Genomic DNA, 24135 nt, shown 5'->3' with positions numbered 1-24135 from the left:
CAGGTGGGGCCTCTGACCAAGGCAGAATAGAGCGCCACTATTAGTTCCCTTGATCTGGACACAATGGCCCTATGCAGACAGGCCAAAATAAAGCTGCTTCAGTTCACTTTGGAGGTATGGTGTTTCAATGATGCATGCGTCCCAAGAGTCTGGAAGCTGCACCAAAGCTGCATTCCAGTCCTTAGGACTGGAGCATGGCTTTGGTGCGGCTTCAGGACTCTTAGGATGCATGTATAATTTAAACAGCATACTTGCAAAGTGACTTGAAGCAGCTTTATTTTGGCCTGTCTGTATCAGGCCAATACTTCTATTGATGTAGCCTAGTATCACATTGGTCTTTTTAGCAGCCATGTCACACTGTTGACTCATGTTCAACTTGTGGTCAACTTGGATTCCTATATCCCTTTCACATGTCGTCTTGTTCAGCCAGGTGTCCCCCATCCTATATATATATGCATTTCATTCCCACCCCCCCTAAGTGCAGTACCTTACATTTCTCTGTGTTGAAATTCATTTTGTTACCTTGGCCCAGCTTTCTCATCTATTAAGGTCAATTTGAATTTTGAGCCTCTCCTCTGGAGTATTAGCTACTCCTCCTAGCTTGGTGTCATCTGCAAATTTGATAAGCATGCCCCAAATTCTGTCATCCAATTCATTTATAAAGTTGTTGAATAGCACTGGGCCCAGTGGTCACTTCTCTCTAGGATGAAGAGGACCCATTGCTAAGCACCCTTTGGGTTCGGCCAGTCAACCAATTACAAATCCACCTAACAGTCACATTGTCTAGTCCACACATTACCAGCTTGTCTACAAGAATATCATGGGGACCTTGTCAAAGGCCTTACTGAAATCAAGATACACACACACACACACCACTTTCTATGAAGCTGGTAATTTTATCAAAAAAGGTGATCAGGTTACTCTGGCATGACTTGTGTCTCAGAAACCTATGTTGAATTTTTGTGATTACGATGTTGGTTTCCAAAGGTTCAAGGACTTTGTTTAATGATCTGCTCTAGAATCATTCTTGATATTGATATCAGACTAATTGGATGATAATTGTTGGGATCCTCTTTTTCCCCCTTTTTGAAGATGGCAATGTTTGCTCTCTTCCAGACCTCTGGAACTTCTGTTGTGCAAAAGTTCTCAAAAATTATTGCCAGTGGCTCTAAGATTACATGTGCCAATTCTTTGAACACCCTTGGATGTAGGTCACCTGGCCCTGGAGACGGTATTCCTGTACTATCTCTTTACTTATTCTGTGCTACATTTGTCCTGTTCTGTCCTCTGCTCCATTAACCTTAGGCTTAGCACCCTTTTCCTTTTCTGAGAAGACCGAGGCAAAGGAGTACCTTGGTTCACAAAGCACCCAGCTGCCTGGAAAGGATCTACCAACAGATCATGCAGGCAGAGGCTGTGAAGTACAAGAAGCTCAAGAGTGTCCTTGCCTGTCCGAGTCAAAGGAGGCCACAGGAATCAAGGGCAACTTGGTCCAAAGGTCTAAGAAGCCAGGAAGCTTGAAGCAGGAATGCAGGAGTCCAGAAACAGGTAACAGGAATGGCAGCTTGACACCAGTTGGTTCTAATCAGAGCTTGCTTGCTTGCTGTTTAGCCTGCAGTCTGGCTGAGTGTCTTAGCCCTCTCTTTTGTTGGGACCGTTTGTTCCTCCTCCTTGACTGAGGACCTAAGACCCCAGCAGTGTCCTTTCTCTCATCAGAAGGTGAGTCTTGCTGCAATTCCACTGGAGGATCTCAAGGATCCCAACTTCTTCCTGGCCTTTGCTCTCAGTGGCTGAAGCTGGAAAGTCAGCATTCAAAGGGATCTTGTAGCAAAGGTCAGTAAAGTGGTTCCAAACTGCACTATTTCTACAGTGTAGATATCCCCCTTGTGTGTCTTTTCATAATCAGAATTCAAAGCCTGGAAAATCAGCATCCAAAGGGATATTTATAGCCCTGGATCCATCCCATACAATCTTGGGATCTGTGGTTTTGTGAAGCACCACAAGCTAAAGGCCTTGTAAAATTACAGTTCCCAAAATTCTACAGAACGGCACTACAGCACTTAAAGTACTGTCAAACTGCATTATCTCTACAGTGTAGATGCACCCAAAGATCATGGACCCTGGTGTGTGCTGTAGTTCCATCCTAGGGAATCCTGGGATTTGTAGTTTCACAAGGTCTTTCGCCTCCTCTACCAAAGAGTGTTGGTGCCTCACAAAACTACATATCCCAGACTTATGCAAGATGGAGCCATGGCCATTAAAGTGATGTCCAACTCCATTCTTTCTGCAGTGCAGATGCAGCCCTGGGGTCTACCACTCTTTGCAGAGGTTTATTTACTGTCTGTTCAAAGGTTGAAACACATTCTGTTGTCTTGGTTATAGAATCAATGTGTTGGAAAAGACCCCAAAGGCCAGATCCAATCCGACCCCATTCTGCCATGCAGGAACTCACAATCCAAGCCCTCTCTGTGACAGATGGACACCCAGCTGCTCTTTCAAAAAGCCTCCAAAGGAGACCTCATTCTCCCTATCTGGGCCTAAGAAGAAGAAGGTCGGTATGGTCTGTGGCACTGGGTCCAGAGCCCAAAGGACCCTTCGGGATCTTTTACTTTCAGCCCTACATTGCTACTGTCTGACCTACAAGGGCTTTCAGTCAGACTTGTGGCATTACAGGATAAGGTCAATATGGTGTAGTTTCCTTTCTGTTGTCCACCTTCTCCTAGCCATTCATGAAGTTTCTTGTACCACACTGTGGGCTAGTTAAGGAAATGTAGAAAACTCTTGTTTAGTGCTATCAAAGTAACAAGACACTCAAAAGATATTCAAACTACGAATTAAATAGACCAATAACAGTGTTAAACAGATGTGAGCTGTATGTTGCACCACAACGATGTTCCCTTGCATACTTACACAACTAATGAAATGACAAAGAGCAGTGTTATGTGCCCAGCATATTATGCCATATTTTTAAGAAGCTTCACCGTCTAATATGCCATTAAGCAGTGAAAATAAAACAAAACTCTGATGTATTTCCAGAAAAAGACATCCTCATAGAAGGTGAGCATGGAAAGAGCCATTCCTGCAATTGTTTCTGGTGAAGGTGGCTTTGGGCAAAGAGGCTGGTCCCTTCCCCTGAGCAGAGAAGCCTCCACTGGGGGTCTCATGTGGGTCAGGGATGGAGACCCTCGTCTCTGGGGAAGGCAGCAGGAGCCCTCTCTGTGTGACTTGGCCTCCCTCTCTTGCCTGGAATTCCCTGGATGCTTTCATAATGATGTTCCTGGGCCTCCAAGTAATTTCTGACTGATGGCCACTCTAAGGTGCAGGGCTTTCTGGGGCTGGGAGTGTGTGGGTCTCCCAGTGGGTTTTCATGGCTGAGAGGGGAATCGAACCCAGGTCTCCACAGTCAAACTCCCACACTCAAACCCCTCTGCCACCACGCTGGATGTCTTATATTATCCAAAAATGTCGGTTCTGATTCCTTTAAACTATTTTTCATATAATGCAATTTTTAGTGTGACATTATTATTTTTGCAACTGTGAAGGATTCTCATTGTATTTTCTTTGAAGCTTTATGTAAGCATCCTTGAAATGGCTAAAATTACTTTTAACGTAGGACTTTATTACACAGGCTAAAATCACACGATAATAATGGGAGCATAGCACTATGCTCCTGTAATTATTGTGCGATTTGGTGGAGATTTACACACACATCGCCATTATGGTGCCATTATCCCTGAATAAAGTGGCAAAATCACCCTGCTTTTTAATTCTCAGGATTTTCCTGTGAATAAAAAGAGGCTCGATTTTGCTGCCTTATTCAGGGGATAATGGTGCTATAATGGCAACATGATCATTACTATTATTATTACTGTTATGGAATTCTGTGAGTTGGAGTATGTTGTGGGATTCCTCACAACATACTCCAACTCCTGGGATTCCACAGCCTTGAACCAGGGCAGTTAAAGCAGTGCCAAACCGGGTTAATTCTCCAGTGTGAATGCAGCCCCGGTGTCCTCTGCCTTCACAGGAGGAGCCTGTGCCTTCACAAAGGAAGGTGATTGAAAAAGGACATTAAATTCCCTTGACTTTGAAATTTTGTGCATTTTGATTGGTCCCATAAAGGCATCGTTGCTTGGATGCGATTGGACTCCTCCTCCTGGCTGTCACTCTCAGGTCTGGCCCCGCCCTCTCCTTTCCCTGTGAGGAACAGTGAGAGAGAGACTGCTCCTAGAGCGGCTCTGCAGAGAACCCGGATGGGGAGACCTTCTAGCCAGGTCTTTGTTTCCCCCTGGAGGACCGAGGAGGAGGAGTCTGCCCGCCTCCCTTCCTTCGCTCTCAGCTCTGGCCCCGCCCCTTCCGGTGGTGTGAGGACAAGAGAGAGAACGAGGGCGTTCCTATAGATGCACCGTGAGAGTAACCCGGATGAAACGACCTTCTAGCCAGGGCTCTGTTTCCCTCTGGAGGACAGAGGAGAAGGAGTAGGAAGAGCCTTAAAGGTCTCGGACCTCCGCGGCCGTCACTCTCAGCTCTGGCCCCGCCCCTTCCGGTTGCGTCGGGATAAGAGAGAGAGGGGGCTTTCCTAGGGAGGAGCCCGGAAGGAGGCGCTGTCAAGTCGCAGTTCTCCCTGGAAGACCCCGAGGAACAGTAACAGCAGCAACTGGAAGCAGAGCCCCCTTTCTGTGAGGAGGGAAGGGGAGGCCGAAGGGGAAGGAGGAGAGTAGGCCCTGACAGTGACAGGGAGGGAGGCCTCCTTCCCTTAAACCTGTAAGGGATTTGGGACTACAGCTCCCAGAATCCCAGACTCCTGGCCCGCATGGCTGAGGCTTCTGGGAGATGAAGTCCATGATTTTCTCCTAAAGGGCACGTGTCGTTAGCCACTGTTTATTGCTGGGGGCCTCGCAAGTCTTTTGTGGCTTTATGGAAACCGCGAAGCCCTGTGAGGAGAGGCTCCTCCTTGTTCTTATTCTGTTCGTTTGCATCCCACTCTTTCCCCAGAACTGGGGCTCAGGGCGGCTTACTTAACAGTATTAAGAATCCAGAAGAACGGACGGAGTCCAGAGGAGGAGGCGCCACTGCCCTCAGAGGCAGAGTGCTCCTTACTACAAAGACGTTCCTCCTAATGCTGAGCTGGAATATCTGTGCCTCTAGGTTGCATCCATTGCTCCATGTCCAAGTTTGGGCACCTTTAGTGGAAGACACTCCTTCCTCGGAGTGCGGTGGAGTCTCCTTCCTTGGAGGTCTTCCAACAGAGGCTGGATGGCCATCTGTCAATGGGGATCCTTTGACTAAGAGTTCCCGCATGGCAGGAGGGGAGTGGACTAGATGGCCCTTGGGGCCTCTTCCAACTCTATGATTCCATGGCGACCCTATTATGGGGCATTCTTGGCAAGATTTCTTCAGAGGGGATTTGCCATTGCCATCCTCTGAGGCTGAGAGAGGATCACTCATTTTCTCCCCCCCCCCCATTTCCTGAGGGGGTAAAACAAGGGGAAAATGGAGAGAGAGAGAAACCTGGGGGGGGGGGCAAGAAAAAATTAGAGGAAAAGGAAGAAAATCAATTATGGGATATTTTGTTTTAGCATGGTTCAGGAAAAACACATACAAAAAAGTATGGGTTTTTTCCCTTCTAATTTTCACTGGGGCTTTCACATCTCTACCCAGTGGGCTTCATGGCTGAGCCGGGATTTGAACCCTGGTCTCCCAGAGGCCTAGTCCAACATTCAGACCACTTTGCCAGGGTGGCCCTCTAGTTATTAAATAACTAATGCTGTACTAATAGGAAGGGAGGGAGGGAGGGAGGGAGGGAGAACTCCCCCTCCATCTTTCCTTGGCCTGGAGCTGGTTTAGGGACTTGAGGGCTGAGATCATGATGCCATGCAGGCTATTGTTAAATGATGGATAATAATAATAAGGAAGGAAGGAAGGAGCGGACTTGCTAAAATAAATGACAATACTTGCCAACATGGAATCACTGGGGAATACTTTCCCGTAGGAAATTGTTGGGGAATACTTGTCCATAAGAAATCATTGAGGAATACTTGCTCATGGGGCAATATTGGGGAATACGTGCCCAGTGTTGTTTCCCTGTGGGCAAGTGTTCTCCTATATTTCCCTATGAGCAAGTATTCCCCATGGCCTCTCTATGGGCAAGTATAGTTTCTCTGTGGGCAAGTGCTGTCACTTGCTTTAGTACGTTCTGGGAGGGAGAGGATCAAGGGTGGAGCAGTTCTCTGGAGCCACAGGGTTTGGGGCCTGAGGGTTAAAACCTCCTGTGTCTCCTGCGAGGCTTTTTTTTTTTGGGGGGGGGGAGTGTCCAGGTTCTTGGACTTCTTCTCTGTCAAAGCTTCACAACAAGAAGAATGCCATGAAGTAGGATACTGGAAAGTAGAGCCTCGTCAAAGCCCTAAACTGCTTCTCCCAATGGAGATTTGGATCTGATCTAGAGTCAAATTTATGACGACGATGATGATGCCATCAATTTATTTTTATTTAAAATTTAAATTATTCAATTATTAGTATTTCTTACTTGCCTCTCCCCATGGATCGAGGCAGGGAACAATAGCAAATGACAAACAATGTCAAGTTAAAAGGCATCAGTTAAAACATCCATTTAGAAGGACAAGTAAGAGTACACATATTAAAACTCTTTATGGTCCAAAACACACTGCAGAAATAATCCAATTTCAGGCAGCTTTAACTGCCCTGGATTAATGCTAGGGAATTCTGGGAACTGTAGTTTTGTGAGACATTGAGCCTTCTCTGTCAGAGAGGTTGCATGCCTCAAATAACTACAATTCCCAGGATCCCCCAGCACTGAGTCAGGGCAGTTAAAGTGGTCTCAAAGTGGATTATTTCTTCAGTATGTTTCGGACCCACATTTAACATTCATTGTTTAAAATTCACAATTTAAATATCATCTGAGTAAGTCTGCCAGAAGACTAATGGTCTTTTAAATTCAGACAGCATATTCAGCTATGAAATATCTTCCAGGAAATTTATGACATGAAGTAAGTTTTTAATGTGCACATGTAGGAATCCATGTTCTGTGAGTGTCTGCAAGAGGAAACTGTCTTTACCACTGTTTCTTTGTTGCTTAGGGAGGCTGGAGTGAAAGGTAGAGCTCTGCGGGAGCCACTTTTCTGCTTAGATTTGGCTGTAAAATATCTTCTTTTCTCAAGAGAGTCTTCAGAGCAGCTCTTTCACAGGCTATCTTGTTTTGTTTTGTAGGACTTGGTGTCCCCAGTTATTTCACCTGAGACATCTGGTAAAAGTGGAAACTAATTTCCTGCCATTTTGGAAACAAGACTCAGTCTTCCATAAGTTAGGAGAAGGATTTCATCCTGGTCAGCTAAGTACAGAAGAGAGTTCTTGGAAAGAGCCATGCAGAGGAGCTTGGAGGAAAAGATGCTCAGTTCTGAGGTCCAATGCCAGAACTTCCGACAGTATCAGGAGGAGGCTTTGAGACCCCGGGAGGTTTGCAGCTGGCTCCACTATCTCTGCTGCCAGTGGCTGAAGCCAGAGAGACACACCAAGGCTGAGATGCTGGACCTGGTGATCCTGGAGCAGTTCCTGGCCATCCTTCCCCAAGAGATGGGGAGCTGGGTTCGAGAGTGTGGAGCGGAGACAACCTCCCAAGCAGTGGCCTTGGCAGAGGCCTTCCTCCTGAGCCAGGCAGAGGAGAAAAAAACAAAGCAGGAACAGGTGAGGCCATTTCATTCTGGTTATTTCATCTTGGCTTTTGGCCTTCTCAACATAGGGATCATTGGGCTCATTCACACTGGCGGTATTGCTCCGGAAGGAACTGGTCAAATTCGGGGGGCTCCCTCCCGAATCTCTCCGGAAGCAAGTGCTGACTACCAATCAGGGGCATTTTAACATGAATGCCCTCTTGGAGAATTCGGGTTTAAAGTGAAGGCGCCTGGCTGTCAATCAAAGTTAGTTCCGCGATGGTCATAGGTGACGTTTCCAGCACTGATAGGGGCATCAGAAGTGTGCTTTCCATCCCTCCTTTTTTTTTTAAAGGCCCAGGCACCACTTGTCAAATTTAAAAACCTCTGGGGTGTGTGTGTGTGTTGTGGGCATTTGGTCAGTGTTGTAGATTATTATTTGCCCTTGGCCCCATTTTCAACCCCAAAATGAAAGCTAGTGCCATCTCTGTAGTCTGTATCCCACTCCCTTGGCACCCCAGAATGCCTCATACACAGGTAATAATAATTAATAATAACAACAACAACAACAACAACAATAAAATTAATTCCTCACCTCAGAATGCCAGAAAAGGATGCATTTTTTTAAACTTTCCCTAGGCTACCCCTGAATTCCTTAAGACAGTACAAAAGCTGTATCAATTTACCAATTTGCCTAACTGGAAAGAGAAGCATTACATTCGCATTCTAACATTCATTCGCTTTGGAGCAGTCATTCCAAAGGAAAAAATAGGCTACCCCTGAAACCAGTAGCAACAGCTGTATCAATTTGCCAAGTTGCAACAGTACATTCGAATTCTAATTCATTCTCATTGCAGCAGTCATTCCAAAGGAAAGAATATGCGCATATAAAAAAATAAAATCCAAATAAAAAGATCTCTGCTGGATGGCAGAGGCATCCCTTGCTGTAGCGCCCTGACTTGCCCTGAATTGACCCTTGCTCCTGCTCGCGATCTATCTATATATCTATGTATCTCTCCTCCTCCTTCCTTCAGACCCTCTCCTTCCTCGGGGATGCCCATTGACTCTTTCTCCGAGCTTCTTCATCTTCCTCTTCCTCCTCCTCCTTCATCACTTTCTCCACCCCCACCTCTGAAGCCCAAAAGTCACCCCTTTGCATCCAGATTCAGCTCTTTCCTCCTCCTCTTCATCCTCCTCCCTCCCTTCTGATGATGGGAGGGAATGCCCTGCCCTTTGCCCACCCTCTGACCTAAATCCCTCCCTCAATTTGCCCCGGTCATGATTGGGCACAAGTTCATATTCAACAGAACCGGGGTTTCTCAAAAGAAACGCTATTTGCACCGATTTGTTGTAACCCACTCTAAGGGGCATTTGCCACGGAACGGGTGTGCAAGCCTCTGATTCGCTTGTGGGGGATTCGGGGTGAATATGAACTTCACGTGCAAGAATCGGTTTGAAAACCGGTGTTTTTCGCAGTCTGAACGGCCCCTTAGTGTTCTGTCTCCCCACATTCCTGGTTTGTCTGCACCTCTTACAAATGTCTCCCTTCATTGCACAGCACTGATGTGTTTTACGACATGAAAGCTACCCTCTCATAATGTTAAGCACTTACAATCATAGAGTTGGAAGAGACCACAAGGACCATCCAGTCCAACCCCCTGGCTTACAGGAAATCACAATCAAAGCATCCCCGACAGATGGTCATCCAGCTTCTGCTTAAAGACCTCCAAGGAAGGAGACTCTACTACACTCCGAGGGAGTATGTTCCACTGTTGAACAGCCCTTACTGTCACAAAGTTCCTCCTAATGTTGAGGTGGAATCTCTTTTCCTGGAGCTTGCATCCATTGCTCCTTGTTCTAGTCTCTGGAGCAGCAGGAAACACGCTTGCTCTCTCCTCAATGTGCATCCCTTCAAATATTTAAAGAGGGCTATCATATCACCTCTTAACCTTCTCTTCTCCAGGCTAAACATCCCCAGCTCCCTTAGTCGTTCCTCATAGGGCATAATATAATAATAATAATAATAATATGTTTTATTTATAGACCGCTATTCCGCAATGATCATAGCGGTGTACAGTAAAAATCTTAATGCAATACAAATACAAGGTGACAAAGGAGGGAGAAGTCTCGTCCTTCAGGCAGTCCCTGATGTTGCTGGGTCTGCCTGATGGCTCCCTCTGAGGCCGAGATGACAGTTGAGGAGGGAGGGGCCTCTTCCTTCAGACAGTCCCTGATGTTGCTGGGTCTGCCTGATCGCTCCCTCTGAGGCCGAGATGACAGTTGAGGAGGGAGGGGCCTCTTCCTTCAGACAGTCCCTGATGTTACTGGGTCTGCCTGATCGCTCCCTCTGAGGCCGAGATGACAGTTGAGGAGGGAGGGGCCTCTTCCTTCAGACAGTCCCTGATGTTGCTGGGTCTGCCTGATGACTCCCTCTGAGGCCAAGATGACAGTTGAGGAGGGAGGGGCCTCTTCCTTCAGGCAGTCCAAGATGTTGCTGGGTCTGCCTGATGGCTCCCTCTGAGGCCAAGATGACAGTTGAGGAGGGAGGGGCCTCTTCCTTCAGGCAGTCCAAGATGTTGCTGGGTCTGCCTGATGGCTCCCTCTGAGGCCAAGATGACAGTTGAGGAGGGAGGGGCCTCTTCCTTCAGGCAGTCCAAGATGTTGCTGGGTCTGCCTGATGGCTCCCTCTGAGGCTGAGATGACAGTTGAGGAGGGAGGGGCCTCTTCCTTCAGACAGTCCCTGATGTTACTGGGTCTGCCTGATGGCTCCCTCTGAGGCCGAGATGACAGTTGAGGAGGGAGGGGCCTCTTCCTTCAGGCAGTCCAAGATATTGCTGGTCTGCCTGATGGCTCCCTCTGAGGCCGAGATGACAGTTGAGGAGGGAGGGGCCTCTTCCTTCAGGCAGTCCAAGATATTGCTGGTCTGCCTGATGGCTCCCTCTGAGGCCGAGATGACAGTTGAGGAGGGAGGGGCCTCTTCCTTCAGACAGTCCCTGATGTTACTGGGTCTGCCTGATGGCTCCCTCTGAGGCCGAGATGACAGTTGAGGAGGGAGGGGCCTCTTCCTTCAGGCAGTCCAAGATGTTGCTGGGTCTGCCTGATGGCTCCCTCTGAGGCCGAGATGACAGTTGAGGAGGGAGGGGCCTCTTCCTTCAGGCAGTCCAAGATGTTACTGGGTCTGCCTGATGGCTCCCTCTGAGGCCGAGATGACAGTTGAGGAGGGAGGGGCCTCTTCCTTCAGGCAGTCCAAGATGTTGCTGGGTCTGCCTGATGGCTCCCTCTGAGGCCGAGATGACAGTTGAGGAGGGAGGGGCCTCTTCCTTCAGGCAGTCCAAGATGTTACTGGGTCTGCCTGATGGCTCCCTCTGAGGCCGAGATGACAGTTGAGGAGGGAGGGGCCTCTTCCTTCAGGCAGTCCAAGATGTTGCTGGGTCTGCCTGATGGCTCCCTCTGAGGCCGAGATGACAGTTGAGGAGGGAGGGGCCTCTTCCTTCAGGCAGTCCAAGATGTTGCTGGGTCTGCCTGATGGCTCCCTCTGAGGCCGAGATGACAGTTGAGGAGGGAGGGGCCTCTTCCTTCAGGCAGTCCAAGATGTTGCTGGGTCTGCCTGATGGCTCCCTCTGAGGCCGAGATGACAGTTGAGGAGGGAGGGGCCTCTTCCTTCAGACAGTCCCTGATGTTACTGGGTCTGCCTGATGGCTCCCTCTGAGGCCGAGATGACAGTTGAGGAGGGAGGGGCCTCTTCCTTCAGGCAGTCCAAGATATTGCTGGTCTGCCTGATGGCTCCCTCTGAGGCCGAGATGACAGTTGAGGAGGGAGGGGCCTCTTCCTTCAGACAGTCCCTGATGTTACTGGGTCTGCCTGATGGCTCCCTCTGAGGCCGAGATGACAGTTGAGGAGGGAGGGGCCTCTTCCTTCAGGCAGTCCAAGATATTGCTGGTCTGCCTGATGGCTCCCTCTGAGGCCGAGATGACAGTTGAGGAGGGAGGGGCCTCTTCCTTCAGACAGTCCAAGCATGGCTTCCAGACCCTTCACCATTTTGGTCGCTCTCCTTTGGACAGGCTCCAGTTTCTCCAACATCCTTTTTAAATTGTGGTGCCCAGAACTGGACACAATATTCCAGGTGGGGCCTGACCAGAGCAGAATATAGTGGCACTATTACTTCCCTTGATCTAGACACTATACTTTTATTGATGCAGCCTAAAATTGCATTAGCCTTTTTAGCTGCCAGGTCGTACTATTGACTCATGTTCAACTTGTGGTCTACTTGGACTCCCAGATCCCTTTTACATGTAGTCTCGTTCAGCCAGGTGTCCTCCCATCCTATATCTGTGCGTTTCATTTTTCTACCCTAAGTGCAGTACCTTACATTTCTCCCTGTTGAAATTAATTGAAATTCACTTTGGCCCAGCTTTCTAATCTATTAAGGTCATTTTGAATTTTGATCCTGTCCTCTGGCGTATTACCTACTCCTCCTAATTTGGTGTCATCTGCAAATTTGGTAACTTTACCCCCAATTCTGTCATCCAAGATATTGATAAATATGTTGAATAGCACTGGGCCCAGGACAGAACCCTGTGGGACCCCACTGGTCACTTCTCTCCAGGATGAAAAAGAGCCATTGTTGAGCACCCTTTGGGTTCGGCCAGTCAACCAATTACAAATCCATGTAACAGTTACCTTGTCTAGCTCACATTTTACTAGCTTGTTTGCAAGAATGTCATGGGGAACCTTGTCAGAGGTCTTACTGAAATCAAGATATATGTTATCCACAGCATTCCCTTCATCTACCAAGCTGGTAATTTTATCAAAGAAAGAGATTAGATTTGTCTGGCATGACTCCTTTCTCTGAAGCCCGTGTTGATTTTTTGTGATTATGGCATTGCTTTCTAGATGTTCAAAGACTCTCTGTTTAATGATCTGCTCTAGAATCTTTCCTGGTATTGATGTCAGACTAACTGGACGCTAATTGTTGGGATCCTCTTTTTTCCCTTTTTGAAGATGGGGACAACGTTTGCCCTCCTCCAATCTGCTGGGACTTCTCCTGTTCTCCAGGAGTTCTCAAAGATTATTGCCAATGGCTCTGATATTATATTTGCCAGCTCTTATAATACCCTTGGATGTAGATCAGGGGTAGGCAACCTGTGGCCTGTGGGCCGGATGCGGCCCGGCAAGGCCTTGGGACCGGCCCCAGCCCGGTCCTGCCGCCGATTGCCGCTGGAGCCTTTGGCCTCTCGTGTGAGTGCACGGGGTCTTTGGCCTATCAGGAGGAGGCGGGCAAGGGGGGCAAGCGGCGGGCAAGGGGGGCAATTGTCTATAGAAGCCTCCGAAACATGCATTTATATTAACATTTTTTTAAAAATCAGCAATTTTTTTTGCGTGTCTTCCTTTTTTAAAAAAAAAGTGTCCTCCATTTGAAAATTTTGTCCTACATTTGTCCTGGTTTATTTGTTTATTTAATTTTTAAAAACATTATTTATTTTTTGGCTTCGGCCCCCCAGTTGTCTGAGGGACAGCAACCCGGCCCCCGGCTCAAAAAGGTTGCCTACCCCTGATGTAGATCATCTGGTCCTGGAGACTTATATTCATTTAGATTAACCAGATATTCCTGTACTATCTCTTTACTTATTCTGTGCTGAATTTCCCGTATTCTGTCCTCTCCTCCATTATTCTCAGATTGAATACCCTTTGTCTTTTCTGAGAAGACTGAAGCAAAGAATTTGTTGTGTAATTCTGCCTTTTCTCTGTCCCCTGTTAGCATTTTGCCATCTTGTCCACATAATGGCCCTACCACTTTCTTCTTTTTCTTTTGCTGCGGACATCCCCCCCCCTCCCCCAACAAGCCTTTTTTATTGTTCTTAATCTCTCTACCAAGCCTTAGCTTATTCAGCGCTTTAGCTTTTCTGACTTTACCCCTACATGTGCTTGCTATTTGTTTGAATTCCTCTTTGGTGATTTCCCCATTTTTTCCATTTCTTATACATGTTCCACTTAAAATTTAGCTCAGTTGAAAGTTCCTTTGTCATCCACTTTCAGACATCCATTCCCCTGCTGCCAATAAACCCTTTGCAGCATAATTCTAGGCATGTTTACTCAGGAGTACACCTCATTGAACTCAAGGCAGTCTTAAACCAATTTGTTAGTTCTCCAGTCAGTTTAATTGTACTCTGTTGAGCTTGGCCACTACCATTGGCTTGGGCTACTGTATTACTGTGTTGACAATTCAGCAATTTCCATAGCATTCTTTCCTGAGACGATAGCATACCCATATTTAGATTTCACATAATCCTAGATGTTTATGCATTAGGCACTGATTTATTAAATTTATCTCCATTTTCTCCCATTCAGGTTCACTCTTTTTATCACAAATTTATTAAAAAGGGTACCCCCTAAAAGAACCCTATTTTCTATACTGACAAGTAGAATAAGTATGTCTGATGAATAATGACTCAATGTATTACCAAAGAAAGGACTGTATGAGATCTAAGATGTGCTCTTGCATCATGAAAATGGTTCTAAGCATCATGATTATACAACAGGTTTCAATATAGCAGCCAAAGCCAGTGGAGATGAGGGTTAATACAATGAAACTGGTTTGAGATCAAATAAACTAGCTCAAGGTTGCAATCCTGGACAATTTGCATATTTATGCAAATCCAAACATGCATATTACACTACAAGCAGTTTGTCAGAAGCAGTGGTAGTACATATGTATGAGAATTCACAATTCCTTAATGTGCTTAATATTATGCCAGGATAGTGTTTATGTAAATAATGTGGCTAACAACATTGCAAAACTAGAATAACTTTTAAAAAAACTGTTGCAGTGTTTGTTATAAAGTATTTTATTAAGATTCCATGCATTAGATATGTCAGTTTTTCCAAATGTGGTGTCTTATGACACCATATTAGGAGGAGCAGCTAATACCCCAGAGGACAGGATCAAAATTCAAAATGACCTTAATAAATTAGAAAGCTGGGCCAAAGCTAACAAAATGAGTTCAACATGGAGAAATATAAGGTACTGCACTTAGGGCATAAAAATGAAATGCACAGATATAGGATGGGGGATACCTACTTACGGAGACTACATGTGAAAGGGATCTAGGAGTCCTAATAGACCACAAGTTGAACATGAGTCAACAGAAAGATGCTGCAGCTAAAAAGGCCAATGTGATTTTAGGCTGCATCAATAGAAGTATAGTGTCTCGATCAAGGGGAGTAATAGTGTCACTTATTCTGCTTCGGTTAGGCTTCACCTGGAATACTGTGTCCACTTCTGGGTGCCACAATTAAAAAAGGATGTTCAGAAACTGGAGCGTGTCCAAAGGAGGGCAACTAAAATGGTGAAGGGTCTGGAAACCATGCCCTATGAGGAATGGCTTAGGGAACTGGGTATGTTTAGCCTTGAGAAGAGACGGTTAAGAGGTGATATGATAGCCCTGTTTAAGTATTTGAAGGGGTGTCACATTAAAGATGGTACACACTTGTTTTCTTCTGCTCTGGAGAATAGGACATGGAACAATGAATGCAAGCTGCAGGAAAAGAGATTCCACCTCAACATTAGGTGGAACTTCTAATGTTCTAACACTGTTCGGCAGGGGAACACTGTTTCTCGGTGTGTGGTGGTCTCCTTCCTTGGAGGTTTTTAAACAGAGGCTGGATGGCCATCTGTCGGAGGTGCTTTGATGGACAGTTCTTGCATGGCAGAATGGGGTTGGACTGGATGGCCCTTTTAGTTTCTTCCAACTCTATGATTCTATGTTGGACAGGAACTTCAGTCTTCCCCTTCCCCCATGGCCAGGTGGGTGGGGATGCTGGAAGCTGAAGTCCTACACACCTTGAGGAGACTGTGTTGAAGCTGCAAAACATCATTAGAAGATTTATCTATAAGTGTAATGGGTAAGTGTGGATGATGCACCACAAGGCATCGTCTCTTCCTTTCTTTTCCTAATTCTTCTCTTTCTGTGCCTCCCTGAAGGATTTGTTTGTGGAAGCAATGGCTGTGGTGGAGAAGTGTCCTGAATCCAGTCAATGGCAGCTGCCCAAGTGGATTATGCATGAAGGAGAAGGAATGTCCTCCTCAGTGGGTAAGGGTCAAGAGTAATTTCCTACTTGACTCTCTTCTGAAATATCCAGGTTTTATGGTTTGCAGCACTTGAACCATTTTATATAGCCTAACCAGCACAGTGAAATTACAAGTATACCTCAGTCAAGAAAGCCTCTGACAGTTAAGCAATATAACAATGACTTTTTATGCCTGTCCAGCCTTCCTTTTCTTCTACATCTTCTGTGTAGCTGGAATTTTTCTGGTCAGATTGGCATTGGTGAAGGAGGACTGACGAACCACACATTTTCAGTATAAGAAGAGTGTCTGCAGAAACAATGCAGTAAAGCCTGACGTAGGAAAGAACTGATGTTTTTCTAGACCATCCTATTCTTGTGATTAGTGCTCTCCTACAAAAGGCAAGGTAAATAGCAGCTGCCACCAGCTTCCCTTACTGACAGTGTGTGACCTACAAAACAGAGAAAAGGGAAGAGCAGATAAACACCTCACCGGCTGCCCTTGCAGGCTTTAACAATGAAGAGATTGGTAAGTCTGGCTACCAAAGTCGAAACCAGAAAAAAAGTGGAGGCTAGTGACAGAATAAGTCACTCTCCAGATACATTTTGAAAGAAGCCATCATATAGTCTGAAGAAAGTTCAAAATGTTTTTTGTTTACTTATGCAAGGTTTATCTTGACCTAGTTCTTTGAATGCATGTGTGCCTTTTGTTAGTTTTGAAGAAAAAGGTTGCTGAAATATGTTGAAGTGCAGGAACCTATTCTTATTCTTTCCTTTACTTCTGTCTCTACGGCCAGGTGTTCTGTTAAGGAAGTACTGTGTATGCTCATGTACGTCTAGAAATTTTAATTAAAAATTGACACCAAAAAGCTTGGTCAACCTATCTGTGGGTCAATAAAAGTAATGTATTTAACACTTATCAAAAAACCAAAACAAAATCAAACCTATTCCCATCTCTGAGGCAGCATCCACATTGCAGAAATAATCCAATTTGACACGACTTTAGCTTTTGCAATTTCTGGGAACTGTAGTTCTGTGAGACATTTAGCCTTCTCTATCAGAGAGCCCTGGTGGCACAACAAACTACAATTCCCAGAATTATATAACATTGAGCCATAGCAGTTAAAGTGATGTCATACTGGATTGTTTCTTCAGTGTCTCAGGATAACTTAAAAGAAGCACCAACTTCCTGTACTCTCTGTTCCATGCAGCTGCTTTTTGGAGATTCCCCTCAAAGAAGCACCAAGAGAATAGAGGTGGTCAGTGTTTCTTTTAGGTTTTCCTGGGATGGAATAAGCTCTCACCTTTTGCCACTTTGCTCAGAGAAGAGGATTGTTCCTTTTCTGATAAGAGTTAATAAGTACCTTAACTCTTGCCTTTACATTCCTATTTCTTAGCCACCTGCCCTACATTCCACTAGCCACCATTTACCATACTTCCTTCCTCATCCAGCCAACCTTTAGGGTGAGCACAAACCCTTATGCCTGCCAAATTGTTTAAAGCTTTTTGGCATCTTTTCCTTTGCTGAATCCTTTATGGCCTTTGTTACATGCTCCTAAGTTTTATGCTTGACTTATACACAGGTCATATCAAAATACCCCAAAACCTGCCCTTGATTTATACATGAGGTTGACTTTATACAGTATTTATACAGTAATGCCTAGAAACAAATCTACTTGGTTATCTGGTGTATAGCTGTGCATGTTTATAAGTGACAAAAGATGAATGGAAGGGCTGATTTCGTGGGATATCCTCATTATCAAACAGCCCAGAGTCCATCTTCAGGTCCTGTCTCCTCTCTATGTAAGGAAGAACCAGGAACCTAGACTACTTGCAATTCCATTCCATTTCTTTCTCGCCCAAATGTTGGTGCTTTGTCCTTCAAGTCTGTTACACTTTTTGGGCTGTTTAATTTCTTGTGGTATGCTGGCCTACTTGCTTTGCAAATATTTATTAACTGTTTTTTTTATCCATGCCAAACTCAGAGTTACTTTGATTCTACTGTAACCTCTTAGTACATTTTGTGCATTTGGTGTGATGTTTGCTACATTTACATACACAGAGGTCCTCGAAGGTGGATCCTCAAAGGTGGAAGAAGAGAAAAGGGTTAGTAACATTCTCTTCCTTTTTCTGTTCCTCACAGGAGGTGGAATAAAGACTGAGCCTATGTGTACAAGCACATCTCTTAATCCTGATGGGTTCATACCAGCTCCTGCAAGTCTATATCAGGTAGGGGACAGATCTCAAGGGAGGCAAGAAAAGACTGGGCTGGGTGCCTATCTCCTTTTGACCACTCCATCGTCTCCAAAGAATCTTGTCATTTTCCTTTGCTTCCATCAAACATGCCCTTCAAGGGACATGTGGATGGCATCCTGTAAAAATTTCAATTTTCTTGAGTAATCTGAAACAATATGGTTCTCTTTTGTCAGGTGATGTTTGAGGAGGTGGCTGTGAATTTCACGGAGGAGGAGTGGGCTATGCTAGACCCAGGCCAAAGGGCCCTTCATTGGGAAGCGATGGAGGAGACTCTGGGAATCCTGTCCTCTCTGAGTAAGTCTCTTCTTTTTTGTGAATGAGCACCTCACAGGAGCTGAAAAGTCACTCTGAGTAGTCTTCTTCACCCATAATATATTAAAGCAGGCCGTGTGATTTTCTTCTAGCTTCCCTGATTTCTCGCCACTTTCTAAGGAAGCTGTCAAGTCCAGCAGGGTACCAAGCTCAAAAGTCCAGGCTTCAGTAGTTAAAACTCAGAAAACTCTTTATTTAGTAACTTCACCAGCAGATCTTGGCCGAGGTCATGTTGGACTCCTGTGCTTGGACCATTGGGTGGAGCATTGATAGACCTGCTAGAAGTATCTCCCCCTCAATGACTTGGTTTACCTCTTCCAAATGTCACAGTGGAACCACCATAAAAATGAAATATTGGATTGTTTAAGGGCAAGTGAGAAGGCAGAAGTGGATAGCAGCCACATCTTGCTTTTTTGTCTCACTAAGTCCTGTTCCTCCCACTGAATCCGCCAAAGATGGACATAGAGTCAGAATGTTCCAGTGAAGAGTGGGGAGGAGGGCTTAGTGGAAGTGGCTGTCTTCACTTGCCCAGGGCTTCCTGCAAAGAGGTGGAAAGAGCCAAGACCTGATGTGGAGTCAGGCGCTAGTTAGCATGAATGGAGAACCAACATCCCATAGCATTCTGTTTGCTGTTGTTTCTGGGTGCCTTCAAGTCATTTCCAACTTATGGTGATCCTAAGTCCAACCTATCATAGGGTTTTATTGGCATATTTCTTCAGAGGGAATTTATCATTGCCATCCTCTGAGGCTGAGAGACTGGGCAAGGGTCATCCAGCAGGATTAAAACATTGATCTCTGGAGCCATAGTCCAATGTTCAAGCCACTACACCATACTGGCTCTGAGATACAAAGCCAAAGTGATCTCAAAAGACTTTTCTCCTCCATCCCTTCAAGTCATTCCAACCTGCAGTGACCTTAAGATGTACCTATCATAGGCTTTTTTTAGCAAGGTTTGTTCAAGGGCAGTTTGTCATTGCCTTCCCGTGAGGCTGAGAGGGTGTCACAAGCCAAAGACCACACAGTGCACTTGAAACCTGGTTTCATGGACTAGATCAAACAGCTACACTATGCAAGTTCTCCCTTTTCCAGTTAAACAAGATATTTTGTCATGCTGTTAAAAATCTTTTTCTTTTTCTTTTTTTTTTGCACTGACTAAGCAAAACTGGACTAAATAATGAAGGTACCTTACCTTGTTATATGGAAATTTTAGGATTAGATATTCCAAATACAGTAATTTTAAAATATTTATTAGAACACTAGAATTTTGTAAAGATGTTCTGCATAAATTGCAGATACTTTGTCATGGATGTATAAGCAGACCTGGTCATGCTGTTCCCTGAACTAATTTTCACATGCCTTGAGAATTTGTTGTTGAAGTGCCTCATACAATAAAAAACAGTTGAAATGGAAGAGTGCCAGATATTTTTTGTGTGTTGTTTATACCCTAAATTAAGTCCACAGATAGAGTTCTTCAGATTAGTATTTCAACCCGTCTCTCAGCCTAACCAGATGGGTGTAACAGCTGGGAGTTGACCCTCAATGAACAGGGATGCAACCACTTGCATAATACTCATTCTACATTAATGCCATATGGCATAATCCTTTCCATTTGTGAGAAAGTCCCCTCCTTTCCTGGCACGCCTTATTCTGTGGGGTGCAATTTGAGTTTCCCAAGGTGATACATATTTTTGTTTCCTTTTAAAAGATTTAAGTATGAAAGTTAAGCTAGTTAGAGTTCAGCTTTCATCAGCAGAACAGCAAAAGTCTGGGTCAGACTATTTATTCTAAATCTGCCTTCCTAAAGAATAAAGACTTATTCCAAAAAATAGCAAGTTTGTAGTTTAAAAAACAAATAATACTGACTTTAATAAATAAAGACATAAACTAAATCCTATCCTAACTGATTTGGATAGAGAGATGAAATCTCATAATCTTTAATATATAGCAGGAAGAGACTGTATTAACTTCACACAGAGTAGACCAGGGGTGGGCAACGTGCGGCCCACAGGCCGGATGCGGCCTGGCAAGGCCTTGGGACTGGCCCCAGCCCGGTCCTGCCGCCGATTGCCGCTGGAACCTTTGGCCTCTCGCATGAGGGTGTGAGGCCTTTGGCCTAACAGGAGGAGGCGGGCAAGGGGGGCAATTGTCTATAGAAGCCTCAGAAACATGCATTTATATTAACATTTTTTTAAAAACCAGCAGATTTTTTCGCGTGTCCTCCATTTTTTTATAAAAAGTGTCCCCCATTTGAAAATTTTGTCCTACATTTGTCCCGGTTTATTTATTTTATTAATTTTTTAAAAAAAATATTTAATTTTTTTTTTTTTTGGCTTCAGCCCCCCAGTTGTCTGAGGAACAGCAACCCGGCCCCCGGCGCAAAAAGGATGCCTACCCCTGGATGTCATAGACTGTTACTCTAACTGAGACTGAGAGGAGGCAGCTTTGAATCTTGAGAGATAGTTTGTTAACCAGCCTCCAAGAGTGAGTGACAGGAGTCACATGCTTAGGCAGAATAAGATAGATAGAGGGAAATCCCTGTGTATCTTAAGAGAATGCAATACATAAATTTTGTAACATATTCAAGATCAGAAGCAATCCAGACATTGCCTTCACAGAGGCTTACAATGGTTAAGGAACATTAGAACAGGAAAACGAAGATAATTGTGTTTAAGGGGACAGGCAGGGGAGATGATGTCAGAGTACTAATTCATGTGATCCCAAAATCTGTAGAGCTGCCTGCTTCCAAGGAAAGAGATGAAGAAAGGCTCAGCAGAGCTAATATCTTAAGAGAAACAATGGAGATCTGTGGAGTTCCATCTCCCTCTCTCTGGTCTTCTGAGCGTGAAAGAATTTAGGTGACAAAAGGGGTTGACACTTTGCCTTCCATTTCCAGAGGAGCCCTGGTGGTGCAGTGATTAAATGCCTGTACTGAAGCTACTCAGTCAAAACCACAAGGTTGCAAGTTCAAGACCAGCAAATGGACTCAAGCTTGACTCAGGCTTGCATCCTTCTGAGGAGGTCACTAAAATGAGTACCCAGATTGTTGGGGGCAAATTTGCTTACAATTGTAAACCGCTTAGACACTGCTTAGGCGGTATGAAGATGTAGATAAATGAAGCTTGTGTGTTTATTTGTTTCTTATTTTCTGACCAGTACTTTCTCTCCCTTCCAGGCAGTGATGTACAACTGCTTGTGTATAAAGGGGAATCATGCGAAGCATTGGTGCAAACAGACCAGTGCAAACAGGTAAAAGAAGAGGAAAGAAAAACTGATACTGAAGAGGAGTGTAGGACCACAAACCCTGCTCAGAAAAGCAATGTTCATTGGCCCTCAATCCAAGGATTAAGACAAAAAGGAAAAGAAATAAATAAATATCTTCATCTTGCATGTAGGCAAAGCTTCATCTCTAATCCAAGCCATAATCTTCACAGGAGAATTCAGACAAGTGGGAAATCTTTCAAAGGTGGTGAGTGTGAAAACATATCTGGTCTTATTTCACTTGAAAATATTCACACACAAGAGAAACCATTTACATGCCTGGATGATGACTTCAGTCATCATCAAGCAGCTCACACAGGGGAGATATCTTTTAATTGGCTTGAGTGTGGAAAACATTTCATTGATAAAAGAATCCTCTCTTGTCATCAAGCAGTTCACAAAGGAGAGAAGCCATATAAATGCCTGAAGTGTGGGAAAAGCTTTACTCGTAAGACTTATTTCATTTATCATCAAAAGAGACACAATGGGGAGACGCCATTTAAATGCCTGCAGTGTGGAAAAGGTTTTGTTCAGAAGTCACATTTCACTGAACATCAAAAAAGACACAGTGGGGAGAAGCCATTTAAATGCCTGCAGTGTGGAAAATGTTTCTTTAGGAAGACACGTCTCGCCATTCATCAAGCAATCCACACAGGAGAGAGACCATTTAAATGCCTGGAATGTGGAAAAGGTTATATTGAGAAGGCACACCTCATTACTCATCAAAAAACTCACACAGGAGAGAAACCGTTTAAATGCCTGGAGTGTGGTATAAGTTTTACTCGGAAGGTACATCTCACTAGTCATCAAGCAACTCACACAGGAGAGAAACCATTTCATTGCCTGGAGTGTGGGAAAAGTTTTATTCGGAAGACACAACTAGTTCATCATCAAAAAAGACACAGTGGGGAGAAGCCATTTAAATGCCTGGAGTGTGGTAAAAGTTTTACTTGGAAGGTACATCTCACTCGTCATCAAGTAATTCACACAGGAGAGAAGCCATTTAAATGCACTGAGTGTGGAAAAGGCTTTTTTCAGAAGACGCACCTCATTTGTCATCAAGCAACTCACACTGGAGAGAAACCATTTAAATGCCTGGAGTGTGGTAAAACTTTTATTCGGAAGGCACAGCTGACTTGTCATCAGTCAACCCACACAGGAGTGAGGCCTTTTCAATGCCTGGAGTGTGGGAAAGGTTTCATGGAAAAAAGAACCTTCATTAATCATCAAGCAAGTCACACAGGAATGATGCCATTTAAATGCCTAGAGTGTGGGAAAGGTTTCATGGAAAAAAGAGACTTCATTAATCATCAAGCAAGTCACACAGGAGTGAAGCCATTTAAATGCCTGGAGTGTGATAAAAGTTTCACTCGGAAGACAAGCCTCACTTACCATCAAGCAACTCACTCAAAAGTGAAACCTTTTCAGTGCCTGGAGTGTGGGAGAGGTTTTGTGGAAAAAAGAGCCTTTATTCATCATCAAGTAATTCATACAGGAGTGAGGCCATTTAAATGCCTGGAGTGTGGTAAAAGTTTCACTCGGAAGACAAGCCTCACTCATCATCAAGCAACTCACTCTGGAGTGAAACCTTTTCAGTGCGTGGAGTGTGGGAAAAGTTTCATGGAAAAGAGAACCTTCATTCATCATCAAGCAACTCACACAGGAGTGAAGCCATTTAAATGCCTGGAGTGTGGTAAAAGCTTCATTAAGAAGGCACAGCTCACTAGTCATCAAGCAACTCACTCAGGAGTGAAACCATTTCAGTGCCTGGAGTGTGGGAAAGGTTTCACTGACAAAAGAGACTTCGCTGGTCATCAAGCAACTCATACAGGGGAGAAGCCATTCAAATGCCTGGAGTGTGGTAAAAGTTTCATTCGGAAGGCACAGTTCGCTTGTCATCAAGCAACTCACTCAGGAGTGAAACCCTTTTAATGCCTGGAGTGTGGGAAAGGCTTCATGGAGGAAAAAACCTACATTCATCATCAAGCAACTCACAGTGGAGGAGCCATTCAAATGCCTTTAGTGTGGAAATGGTTGTATTCAGAAGACAGACCTCACGTCATCAAGCTATTCACACAGGAGGGGAATAACAAATTCCTGGAGTGTGGAAAAGCTTAAACCAAGAAAGAATAAAATTATGCTGTAACTGATCCTAGGACAGGTGCCTGCCTTTAACAGACAATGTAAACAGCATTTGCCTCCAGGATCTTTTACCTAGCATGCAGAAACAACAAAAACAGAGAAAAGGGGAATGCAGATTAGCTACAGCATGTTTTAAAAAATTATCCTCCTCAGTATAAATGTTAGGCCCCCCAAAATGGAAATCATCAGAAAAATTAAGGCTAGTGAAACCAAAGAATCCCTGGATTGTTTTGGAAGAACTATTAAAGTACTCTCAAAAAGGTTGAAAATGTTTTCTTTACTTATGTAAGCTTTGCCTGATGTGATTGTTTATTTTACATGTTAGTTTTGAATAAAGCCATTGATGAAACATGTTGAACTGCTTCTTTTTGTAGTGAAGGAACTTACTCCTCTTCTTTCCATGTTATTTCTACCTTTGGTACCAAATGTCTGTTAA

At 44.7% G+C, this 24135-nt stretch overlaps 1 pseudogene across 1 annotated transcript; it reads left to right on the top strand.

The window, feature by feature from the left end:
* The first annotated feature begins 1488 nt into the window (after nucleotides 1–1488).
* LOC149320649 (uncharacterized) lies at nucleotides 1489–24031 on the top strand (annotated as a pseudogene). The gene is made up of 6 exons (XR_016279209.1): nucleotides 1489–1548; nucleotides 7228–7701; nucleotides 15649–15757; nucleotides 17875–17960; nucleotides 18161–18281; nucleotides 21472–24031. The product of XR_016279209.1 is annotated as an uncharacterized LOC149320649 (transcript).
* Nucleotides 24032–24135: the final 104 nt, after the last annotated feature.

The sequence above is a fragment of the Sceloporus occidentalis genome, unplaced genomic scaffold, assembly GCF_023333645.1.
Source record: "Sceloporus occidentalis isolate IW3139 unplaced genomic scaffold, rSceOcc1.0.p SCAF_1, whole genome shotgun sequence".
NCBI classification, from domain to species: Eukaryota; Metazoa; Chordata; class Lepidosauria; order Squamata; family Phrynosomatidae; genus Sceloporus; species Sceloporus occidentalis.
Note: the sequence above shows the minus strand (reverse complement) of the source record. Positions and strands in the feature narration are given on the sequence as shown.